Source organism: Adiantum capillus-veneris, chromosome 28 (genome assembly GCF_014529385.1).
Source record: "Adiantum capillus-veneris isolate H3 chromosome 28, ASM1452938v2, whole genome shotgun sequence".
In the NCBI taxonomy this organism is placed as follows: Eukaryota; Viridiplantae; Streptophyta; class Polypodiopsida; order Polypodiales; family Pteridaceae; genus Adiantum; species Adiantum capillus-veneris.
Window position 1 is genome coordinate 47,804,061 of NC_140958.1, and position 12,069 is coordinate 47,816,129.

Consider the following 12,069-nt stretch of genomic DNA (forward strand, 5'->3'; position numbering starts at 1 on the left):
CTCGAATTTTTCAAGTGTGGGAGGATGTAAGATCCCCAATTTTTGGGTCTCTTTTAAAAATAAGAAAAATAACTTTCAATATCTATTTCGTTGAATTTTGATTGACAGCATTGGAAAGTCATAATTATGTCGGGATATTAAGGTGTGGCGTAGTTTGGCTACGGTTTTTATTACTGTTTGGATGGTCAAATTTAATGTAAAAATTGAATGGTAAGTGGAAGAGTTGACCACCAAAAGCAAAGGCTTGTTTTTAGAAAGAAAGAGTCTTTTTTAAAAAAGAGAGGAGGAGCTTAGTTTAGAACTCTTTTCTTGGAAGCCAATCTTCTTCTTAGAGTCTCTAAATTGTGCGTCAAAATCCGTGTCCTCGAAAAAAAAAACTACGAACATGCGCGACCTTGTCTCTCCTTGCTCACTCTATTCTTAGCTAGTGCTTTTGTCCTTGAGAGCCTATATAAAGACCTCTCTTCTTTCACTTTGAGGGATATAGATACACTCTTAGACGCGGAAGCTCTCTTGCCTTGACGTCAAAATTACTTACCTATTATACGGAGTGGTGCAAGCTTCTCATCACCATCTCCATAAACTCTTCTCTCTTGTGAAGAAGAAGAAGAAGGATACTCTCTCTCTATTTGCTTATTATCTTCTCTGTCCTTTCACGGTGTACGCGCTCTCCGGAAGTCTTCGTGGAGGATACCTCTGTGTAGAATCCTTTCAACAACCCCAAATCGATTCTAAAGCACGGTGAGAAACCATAAACTCCATAGTCATCATCTCTCTCTCTCTCTCTCTCTCTCTCTCTCTCTCTCTCTCTCTCTCTCTCTCTGTCGTCTTTCTGCGTAGTCACCCTCTCGATGATTGTTTTTTTGCATACGAGTGCATGTATGGATTAATCAAGTACATACAAGGTTGTCTCATGATTATTTCATCATGTTTTACACGTTGATTTATGCACTTGATGCGTTATGGTCACCCACGTGCATAAAGAAGTGATTTTCGTTTCACGTCATAGAAGCGGTAGAAATATTAATTTGGTCATAAATCACAAACTGTTATGAATCAGCCCGAACCCTTTATACCATAGATAAAAAACATCATTTAGAACATTTTCTGTCTTATGTGTCATCTGGAAAACACGCACGAGCTAAGAGATATGGTCAAAAAAATAGATTGTTGCCCACTATACTTAACCAAATTTTTTGACTCTAGACTCCTTAAGGAACTACTATATAGATTCATTGGATGGGAAAACCCACTTAACCAATTGAAATCTTCATGAAACTTGATGATAAATGAATTTAGGTCTCCGTTATCACTTCGGGAATGCGAGTTATTAATCATTCTATTATCAGTTTTACCTACATGCGTATGAGTGCTATTAAAGGGGGATACCATATGACGTCGTGAGTTAACCGAGCCGTATTGATATGTTTTATGGTTTGTTTTCATGAGTTTATTTTCATTATTAGATGGCCCTAAACTTACACGAGAGTATAAGGTTAAACATTCCGAACCGCATAGGTAGATATGAATAAAGTGACTTTCTTTTGGGGTTACCGTTTGTTGTGTGAGTATCATATGGTCAAAGTGACGTGATGGACTAATAGTCTACATTATAGAGCTGAACTTGATGCATTGGGTTGAGGTCAAACACTTTTATTTGCATGTTTTGCATGCTCCCAAAAATGTCAAAAAAGTGTTTTTCCACATGTGTGAAGTTATGGTTTATGGTTGACCTTAAGGTCGGGTCAGAGTTGTTTCGCATCATGTTTATGGTGTTGGAATGATATCAAATGATGTATGGGGACTCATGGATTGATGTGGATGCCTCATATGCATGGTTATGATTGCTTTCCACCTTTCTAGGTCAAAAACTAGCTCTATGTGCTAGAGTGGTGAAGTGCATATGTGATGCATCAACTTTGCATAGTTGAATGTTGTCAAAATTTGGATTTTTATATCATGATTAGTCACTGGTCGCTGATTAGACTCTTTTTATGCATGAAAAAATCGCATCTTAAGGGTCACATGTGTGTAGACTACGATTGATTGGCAAGGGATATGTCAAACTCCAAGTGTGGGAGTTGGTTCAGTGTGATTATGATTTATGGTTAAGGGTTGAGATTCCCTCATGGATTATGGTTGATATTTTATGGTGGAAGCCTGTGTGGCTTATAGTTTTTTTTTCTAGATTGGGTTATGCTGCAGAAATTTTTGCAGCCATGTGTGGTTATGCACGATTGGTCGTGCCTCACCCAAGTAGGGTGGAGAGCTCATCCGTGTGATGTGATTGGATTATGGTTTATAGATTATGGTTTTTGGATTGAATCATGAAGTGATCAAGATGGCTTATGGTAGACGTGTAAGGGTAGAGACCCTGTACATTCTAACTATTTGGAAAAGGATTGTTTGTGCATCCTGGAAGTGCTATTGTGATTGGACTCATGTGCTATGTTTCTCATGACAGCATCGCTACAAGACTAGGATCACCTACATCTCTTAGCCGTAGACTAAAGGGTCGCTGACCTAGGGCTTTGTTAGGCTCATCTACACGGTTAGTGCATCGGGGGTTGAATTACCTACACAGCTAACGCGTCGAGGATCTTGCGTTGGCTTTGCCTAAACACCTGGTGCTGGGCATCGAGGAGACGGGCGCCTAAACTGGTATGGTTAGTGTTGATACCCTACCATCTGCTGGTATTTGGGATCCTTTCAGAGCTCGGGTTCATGGAGGGAGGCGAAGCGGTCTCACCTATGTCTGACTCAGGTAGGATGGAGGTGTTCTGGCTCGCTCTCGAAGAAGTGAAGTTCTCTCTGTCCGTAGTAGAGCGGAAGTGGATGGGTGGACCGGTCGATCCCTACACAGGGTCCGGTGCTCTGCTAGTTATTTTGTCATAATATTATTGATATTATGGTATACCCAAATTTTGTCATTGCATTAATACATGGTTGCATGTTCCATTTATATGGGCATTTAAATATTCTCTGTTGTCATCTTCTCATGTCTCTATGCACTCTAATTCACCATCCACTATATTCTCTCTCTCTCTCTCTCTCTTCCCGCAATGCGGTGTACACATATATTCACCCTCCACAATGTTATATTTTTCTTGAGTACGCTTTCATTCATAACACCCATTCAGGGGTAGCACTAGTCGCTAGGTACCTCTGGATGCAGTCCGGATCATGGCCTAAACTCCATGCTTGGTCAGGCGCTGAGAACTCCTCCCCTATGCAAATGCTTCCGCAACTCTGATGTATATTGAAATTGTATAAATGTGTAAATTGTATATTTTGTGCATAGACCCTTGGGGAGGGGTATCTCTCAACATAACTCTTGACTGATAATTTTCCTTGCTTTATCTTATCCAGTATGTCCTCATCACCTCTTTTGTCTGAATATTCCAGTCTGGAAGCTTTGAGCTTTTTGTTGTATGATCTAAGTTGGCAAGCTGGGAAATAATAGTACCATTTTTTTGCTACATCCTTTAATGTTTGAGGAAAGTATTCACCCTAGTTATCTTCATCAATATTTTTCAACTCACCATATTGTTCAAAATCTTGGATATCAACATCTAGATCATCTTTCTTCCCACCTTTGAACACTGGGAAAGAGATTTTTAATGAAGAGGTATAATCATGTTGGTCAGCCCCTTCTTTGCCTCTTTTGACCTTAGGAATCTGACTCCACCATGAGGACTTCTTGTAATGGTCTATATCAGCATCGCAATCAATTTCTTTGTCAGTTTCAGTTTCTATCTCTTCTATGGCTTTGCTACTGGAACTGTGACAACTACCCTTGCTGCCTTTGGCCCCATCATCCCTCTGTGTGGTCTGAGAACTCGTGGCCTTGCGTACTTCCCGCTCATCCCTTATCCTTCTGGACTAACTGAAGTGCTGAGAGTCCTTGGCCTCATCAGCATGATTGTGCTCCTCCTTAGCCTCAATCTCAGTCACCGGGTCCTTCTTAGGGTCAGAATCACGTTTTGATTCCTAAGGGACAGGATCAACACAATGTGATGGTTTTCGACCACGACTGGTTTTGGGTGCCATCATTACAGCTGAAAATTCTAATTGGGAGAAGAGTCTTTTAATCAACAAGTAAACGGCGTGTCCCACCATGGTCGCCAAAATGGAATTGGAGCTGATCTCTTCAAATAGCTGATTCCAATGTTAAAATTTAGAGATACTGGTAAGTCGTCAGTTCAGTTGATGATACTGGAAAAGAGACTAGAGACTAGACTGAAATAGTTATTTGAACTAAAATAGTATACTAAAATGAGATATAGACTGGACAACTGGAAAATTGTTTGTAGTTTCAGATTCACAGTTTAGGAACAACCAGTACAAGATATAATGGATTGAACCTCCAATGAGAACCTCCAATGATTACAGCAGCAGTAACGATTACAAGATGAAATTATAGGCGAAGAGATTGTATCTCAAAAAATACTTGGAAGGCTCAACTAAGAAGTAAGAAGCAAGAAGCCCGACTACAATTTAATGGGTCCTATTTATAGCCTTTTAGAACTTACTATAGTAATTGCCGTGATAATTACTAATGTGTGACTGATCCACTATTCGGCTTCCCCAGAGACAGTTCCTACCTGTTGGAGCTGTCCTTGCCTTCTACAAACGGATTCACTTAAGTTGGGTTCAAAAAATAGATTTAAGAGAAGTGTGTCGAGCTCCAGCTAAATATCTTGATCTTGTTGAAATAACATGACTAAGAGTGCTATGTAGACAAATTCCATAGCCTTTTTGGCAATAATGTAACTTTTAAATTTTCAAGATCAAACTTTTTTTGTTTAGAATATCTCTCTTTAGTGATGTGTATTGGTGTAATCTCTCTCTCTCTCTCTCTCTCTCTCTCTCTCTCTCTCTCTCTCTCTCTCTCTCTCTCTCTCTCTCTCTCTCTTCATCTCTCTCTCCAACAAAAAACGCAGGCGTTTTTTGGCCTAGTAGACAGCAGTTCACTCTTTTGATCATAACTTCTTCATCCGAACTCCAATTTGGGTGATCTATAGCCTCAATGAAAGAGCACAAAGACCTCTAGACATTGATGTAAAGAGAGAAATTTTTGGAGTTATGTAAGCCATTTCTGTAACAACATTTTCGAAGTGAACAAGTTCAGAAAAATTGACTCTCATCTCTTATTTTACATACAATGTCATCCGGCACTCGCAAGGGTTCTTCTTCTTCAACAAGGTCCACAACCATTGTGGAAAATGATCCAAAATCTCCTAAGTGTGAAGATAGCAACGCAACCACCCAACCAACGACATCGGAAACCATGATCATGACATACTTGGTATCATTGCAAGAGACCGTAAACAAACAAGGCGAAGACTTACGAGTACTTACAATGGAGAATGGCACACTAAGGGTACTTGTGGTTGAGAATAAGAATCTCAACAGGACACTTGAGATGCAAAAAACACGTATGATCCAACTTGAAGAGGAAGTCAAGGAATGTAAACGCTCTCTTGTGGACTTGAATGCTTTGAAGGAGCGGATGAACAAAGTAGAGCATGACCATGTATTGAAAGAGGAGAAAGTTGACACCGTGAGCCGGGATGTATGCGACATGAAAAATTTATGCACAAACAAGTCTTGGGCTGATGTATGTGGTAGCAATGAGGTTTCCAATTCCTCACATTAGGAAAAGTTTGGACTAAAAAATGGGCCTTGTAAGAATTGTTGATGTGGCATAGCTTTCAAAAAGTGGGGATCGGTAAATTTTTTGCAAATAAGATCCAAACTTGTCGGAGGTTGGATATTTAGAATCTACTCTTCAAATGCTATCTATTGATATATAGCATGCATGTATCGGACATTGCCTTCATGTAGATCTAGAAAAAGGTGATTTTAAATTACCGTAACGGTAACAAAACCTGGCTGATTGAAAAAAAATGGCATAACTTTCATAGAAAAATTTTCGGACCTTGGCTCTTTAGAATCCATTTTTCAAGAACTTTCCAATGATAGGTCATATCATGGGGTTCTAAGCAATATTTAGAGGGGTCTACCGGGTTGCTTTCTTTTGTACAGCTTTGATGATGTGGCACTCTTAAAAGGCCCAAAAATGAGTTCAAAATTTTCCTAATGCTCATGCAAGACGTGGTTCAAACAAAGAATGTTGAGCATGTGGATGTGGAGGAGTTGAAGGAACGGGAGCGATGTTCCAAGAACATTGTTATTCGTGGAATTAGAGACACCTCCTTCTCTTGCCATTGTTATCGAAGATTTCTTCAAAACCCACTTTGGCATGTCCGGAGTTATGGTCTATGGAGCAGATAGAGCGGGGAAGCAAGGAGCTCCTTGCTCATGAGAATGGCCAATTGTATACACCATGCCGGATGAGACCAAGCAAAAGATTATCCTTGATAATAGTTGGATCTATTTGAGGCATACAAAATGTTTCGTATGTGAAGATTTCACTATTAAGCAACAAAATATGCGTCACAAGGAATATGATGGAAAGAATATGCCAAACAAGGAGATCTCTCATTAGGAAATTTGCCGAAGAAGGAGGCAAGTCCCTTGAGCAAATAGGGATGCGTGAACTATGAGACCGAGTTACAATTCAAAATATGGTTTTGGAATTGTAATGGATACCCATGGAATGCGGGGGTTGGCATTGATGAACTAACAACCAAAGCCGATGTTGTACTTCATGTTGAAACTTGGGAGCATGATACACAAAGGATTAACAGCTTGGAGAATTACAATGTACATTCATTGATGTAGTCAAATAATCTTAAGCAATGAAGAGGACAAGCAGGGGTAGCATATATGGTTAAGAAAGGATTGAAAGATTTTGTATCAATTGTGAAAGATGACAAGTACAAACATTATGTATGGCTGAAAATTATGACACCAAAAAGAACACCTATTTTTGTAGCCGGTTGCTACATTTCTCATCATGATTTCCCCTTTTATGCTTGCATGGATAGAGATCAGCCATTTTTTGATTTAGAAGAGGACATTGCTTATTTCAAAGGTGAAGGTGATGTTATTGTATTCGGCGATATGAATGCTCGCACAAAAACATTGCAACATGATACTCAACAATTTGATATGCCATTCATTTCAAGGAAATTGGAGGAAGTTCACTTGTATGATCGTTCTTCAATGGATGAGAAAGAGCCGGATCACTATGGAAAGTTACTTTTAAACATGTGTAGTAGCACAGGTATGGTCATTGCCAATGGTGTATCTTTGTGGAGTGAAACCAATGGATTTACATGCAGGAGACATAATGGGGACAATGTGATTGACTATATGCTACTCTCCGAAGCCATCATGTATCGCATAAAGAGTTTTATGTTTGGCCAATGGACCCGGAATCCAACCATCACACATTATGTATTGATCTTTCATGTGGAGAAGCAACTAAGCATGATAATTTCAGCCAAAGGAAAGAGAAATTATCACTATGTATGGATTTCAAATGGGCACCAATGTACATTGAAATGGATGAGCAAAAATTATGAATGAAGAAGCTTCAATATGATGCACCATTGGAAACTAGATGGGAAGCTTTTAAGAAAGTTGTTTCTTCTTGTGCCGAAGAATGCTTTGCTATAAAGCATCTCCATGGTATTAACAAAGATAGATCACGCAAAAGGTGGTTTGATAAAGAATGTCAAGATTCTCGAAAGTCTTTGATAAAGCTTGATGCAACTATGGACAAAGATAAGTATCAAAGTCATTTGCATACATACAAGGCATTGATTCAGAAGAAGAGAAGAAGATGGAAAGTAAAGCAACAACTTTTTCAAGTCCAAGAAAAGGCACATGCATGTGAAAGATTTTGGAGAAACTTGAGGGGAAAGCGGGTTGAGAATTTTGGTAACTTGAGTCTTGTGGATATGTACACACATTATAGGCAATTATATGAGCAAGCAAATGCTGAAAAAATGTCATTTTATGGTTCACTCCCATATATGCCCTCTTTTTTTACTGTTGAGGATGTATCATTAGGAAAATTTTGAACTTATTTTTTGGCCTTTTAAGAGTGCCATCAAAGTTGTACAAAAGAAAGCAACCCAGTAGACCCCTCTAAATATTGCTTAGAACCCCATGATATGACCTATCATTGGAAAGTTCTTGAAAAATGGATTCTAAAGAGCCAAGGTCCGAAAAGTTTGGATGACTTCTATGAAAGTTATGCCATTTTTTTTCAATCAGCCAGGTTTTGTTACCGTTACGGTAATCTAAAATCACCATTTTCTAGATCTACATGAAGGCAATGTCCGATACATGCATGCTATATATCAATAGATAGCATTTGAAGAGTAGATTCTAAATATCCAACCTCCGAGAAGTTTGGATCTTATTTGCAAAAAAAATTTACTAATACCCAGTTTTTGAAAGCTATGCCACATCAACAATTCTTACAAGGCCCATTTTTGAGTCCAAACATTTCCTAATGTGTAGTGGGTTTGAAAAGTTGGCCACTCGCAAAGCGGGAGATTTTCAAGGTATCAAGCCGGAGATGATCAAATGGACGGGAGATTTTACCCATGAGTGGATGTGTGAACCTTTAACTTCAACATGGTATGCCTTATGATTGGAGTACTAATTGGATTAAGCCTTTGCATAAAGGAGGGGATGTAAACAACTACCAGACTATAATGATTGGGTCTCTTATGGAAAAGTTATTTGGGTACATAATGGAGATGAAATTGAGAGATTGGGCTGAAGATAATGACAAGCATGCAAAGGGACAAGCAGGTTTCTGTCGATGCCATAGCACCATTGATCATCTTGTCACTCTTCATGTCCTCATGGAGGAAAGTCGGTTGAAAGGCAAGTGATTGTATTGTTTTTTTGTGGACTTTAAGAAAGCCTTTGATATGATTCCCCATAACAATTTGTGGAGAAGGATGGAAGAACTCAAAGTGCCAAGTGAGTTTATGCTTGCGGTTTCTCGAATCTATGAGAAGGTGATTTGTCAATTGCCCATGGGAAGAGAAATTTCAAAAAAAATTGTAAGCACTATTGGGGTTAAACAAGGATGTCCGTTGTCACCAACTCTCTTTGATCTATGCATCGATGAATTGGAACAAATGGTACTTGACTTTATGCAAGAAGAAGGTATTGAAGAGGTCACTATTTGCAATGCGGTAATCATGCTTTTGTTGTATGCGGATGATGTAGTGCTTCTAGCACACACTTTAGAATATGCACAAAAGCTTATTGTTGTCCTTGAGAACTTTGCTTGCATAGTGGGCTGATTGTGAATGAATCCAAAACAAAGGTTATGCTTGTGAAAACCAACCATAAGGAGACGCCATGCATTGTGTACAATAATGAGACACTTGAAGTTGTTGAGAGCTTTAAGTACCTTGGCCTTGAGGTTCCGTCCAATCACAAGTGGCATGAATGTGCTATGGGTTGTTTGGAAGCGGGAAAGAGAGCATATTATGCATTTGTGAACATGTGTAATGCAAAAAACATCAAGTGTTGGGTTCTCAAGAAGTATCTTTTTGATGCATTGGTGACACTGGTTCTTCTTTATGGAGTTGAAGTGTGGGACGGGAGCATCTCAAAGTCTACTTGGAAAGAGTTTGAGAGTTTCCAAAAGCGTTTTCTTACAAACTTTTTCCAAGTGAAGACACGAACACCATACATGCTCCTACTTCTTGAGTCGGGATGTCTTCCAATTGAGGTTATGGGCATGGAAAGGGTTGTGGAGTACATGATAAATATGTGTCAAAACCCCTCACATTGACTTCCTACAATTGCATGGGAAGCAAGCAAAAAAGTTCAAAAGACGCATAAAAGCAAGATCTTGAGCACGGGATGGATGCAAGACATAAAGGAGTGGTTTGGGAGATGGGATGCATTACACTTGGTACATGATGCTTCAATTAACTCCCGAGTGAATGAAGATTTTCTATAGTGCCAATGTATTACGGCTTGGGAGAAATCCGGTGAGTCATGCTTCATACATTACACCACCCATATTGCTCCCAACTACAAAACCATGTTCTTCGCTGAAAGAGGAAACCGTACTCACACTTACATGCTTGAGCCTATCCCCTTGCCAGTGATACACACTATCGCAACCATTTGACTTATCTCCCATTTCCTTTGATGCGAGATAGGGCGTTGGGGCAATGGAGAAGAGTCAAATCGACTGTGCACATTATGCTCACTGCAAGTTCAAGAGTCTGAGTACCACATACTACTAGGGTGCTCAGCTTTTGGTCACATCCGAACTTTCTTCTCTCACATTTTCAGCCATAGCTTAGACCTACATACTTTCCTCTCCAAGACAAAGTGTGGGCTCTCCATTGCGACTCTCATCACCACAATTTTGGAGCATCGAGAGTCACTCATCAGCCATACACATACTACATCACATGTAACTTTGGTCCCATAGGTCATATTTGACCTCCGAGGACGATAATAAAATCTATCTCTCTCTCTCTCTCTCTCTCTCTCTCTGCCTTTTTGGCCTACCCCAAAGGGGTGAGGCCTTAGTGATGTCTTCCCTTTTTGCTAATGAAAAAGGGAAAAGTTATTTTTTAAAACATCATTTTTTGATTTTTTTCTGGAGATTGAAGACACTCATCACAAACAAAAGCAAATATATTCAGATGGCCAGTAATCATGTTGAAAAGACTCATGAATAATATTAAGACCAATTTAGGAATTTGGGGAAAAATGCACAAATTAGGGACAATTTAACTTGTTGCCTTCAGTTATGAGTGAGACACGAATGGTGGGAGAATATGCATTGTATGTCCATAGCTTTTCATAGAGTGCTTTTGCATGTTGAAAGATGCATCCTCCTACCTTGAGATTGTTAGGAGTGTCACTAGATAAGTCTAGTATCTGTGTTTGTACCAACCATGTTCACAATCCTTCAAAGTTCGTATCAAAATTATAGGTCGATGACACCTAGAAATTCTTGCAACTGGATGCCTTGGGTTCTTCTACATTTTTCTCCTTGAGTCCAAAACGAGATGATTCTGAAAAGGATGGCCATGCTTGAGCGTGAGCTTGAGGGCGACTTTATACTCGAAAACAAATCTCACAATGAAGGGTTGGTTTTCTAAAATGGAAATGAACTTATTTCATGTTCCAAGAAACCCTTCAATTGAAACGGCTGGCATGCTCAAATTTCACCCTCGAGACATTTCAAGAAAATCTCAAGCTGCAGGATTAGCTTGCTTGACCTTGAGTTTGGTCACAATTCACGAATTTGAGCTGGAGGACATCATGGTTGCACAAAAAAAGCCCAAGGTTCACTAATTTGAGGATGCTCCAAAGGAAATCTCGACTTGTAGGCTTAGCTTGCTCGAGCTTGAGTTGGAGCGTAGAGGGTTCCATGTAAAAAACTTGAATTGGAGGGTGTCATTGTTGCACACAAAGCCTAAAATTCAGGTCATCAAAAATTTTGTTGGCACATTAAATCCTAACTAATAAATCCAAATGCCCTTACAATATGTTGCACTTTAATTTAAATTTCAAAATAGACACTCGCCAAAATAGACGACTGTGTGACGTCGGTTTAGTTTGAAAGCTGACGCCCCCATCTGTGCATCCATGCCCATCTGTTGTGTTGCCGCTTGTTAACTTGAGGTGATTTCGCTGGAAGCCTTGTGATGGTGCTACTTGAAGCCTTGTTGCCGCTCATGCGCCGTCCTAAAAAATGGAGGAAGCTACTCACAAGTGCCAACGGACATTAACTAACTGCCTAAAGCATAGCTTTAGTCGGTCATATGCACTGCCATAGCAGTGGTTTGCTAGACTATGCAAGAAATCATGTGTGTAGTTGTAGATGCGCTCTTTCACCTATCTCAACCTGCACCAAGCATGGCCGACATGCTTTTGTTCTGTTAACTGAACACGAAATCTTAAGGAAGTAGGCTCACCTGGCCGAGGTAGGGTTGTAGTTGGTAGCCTTCGTTGATAAGTGGAATCCATAATATTGAAGCAGGTTGGCAATCCACTTAGATCTACAGTGATGTTGATCGGGTTGTCTAACTCCACACATGGTTGTCATCAACTTAGCCTCTCAATGGCGCTGATCAATAGAGCAAGGTGGCTGTCTTT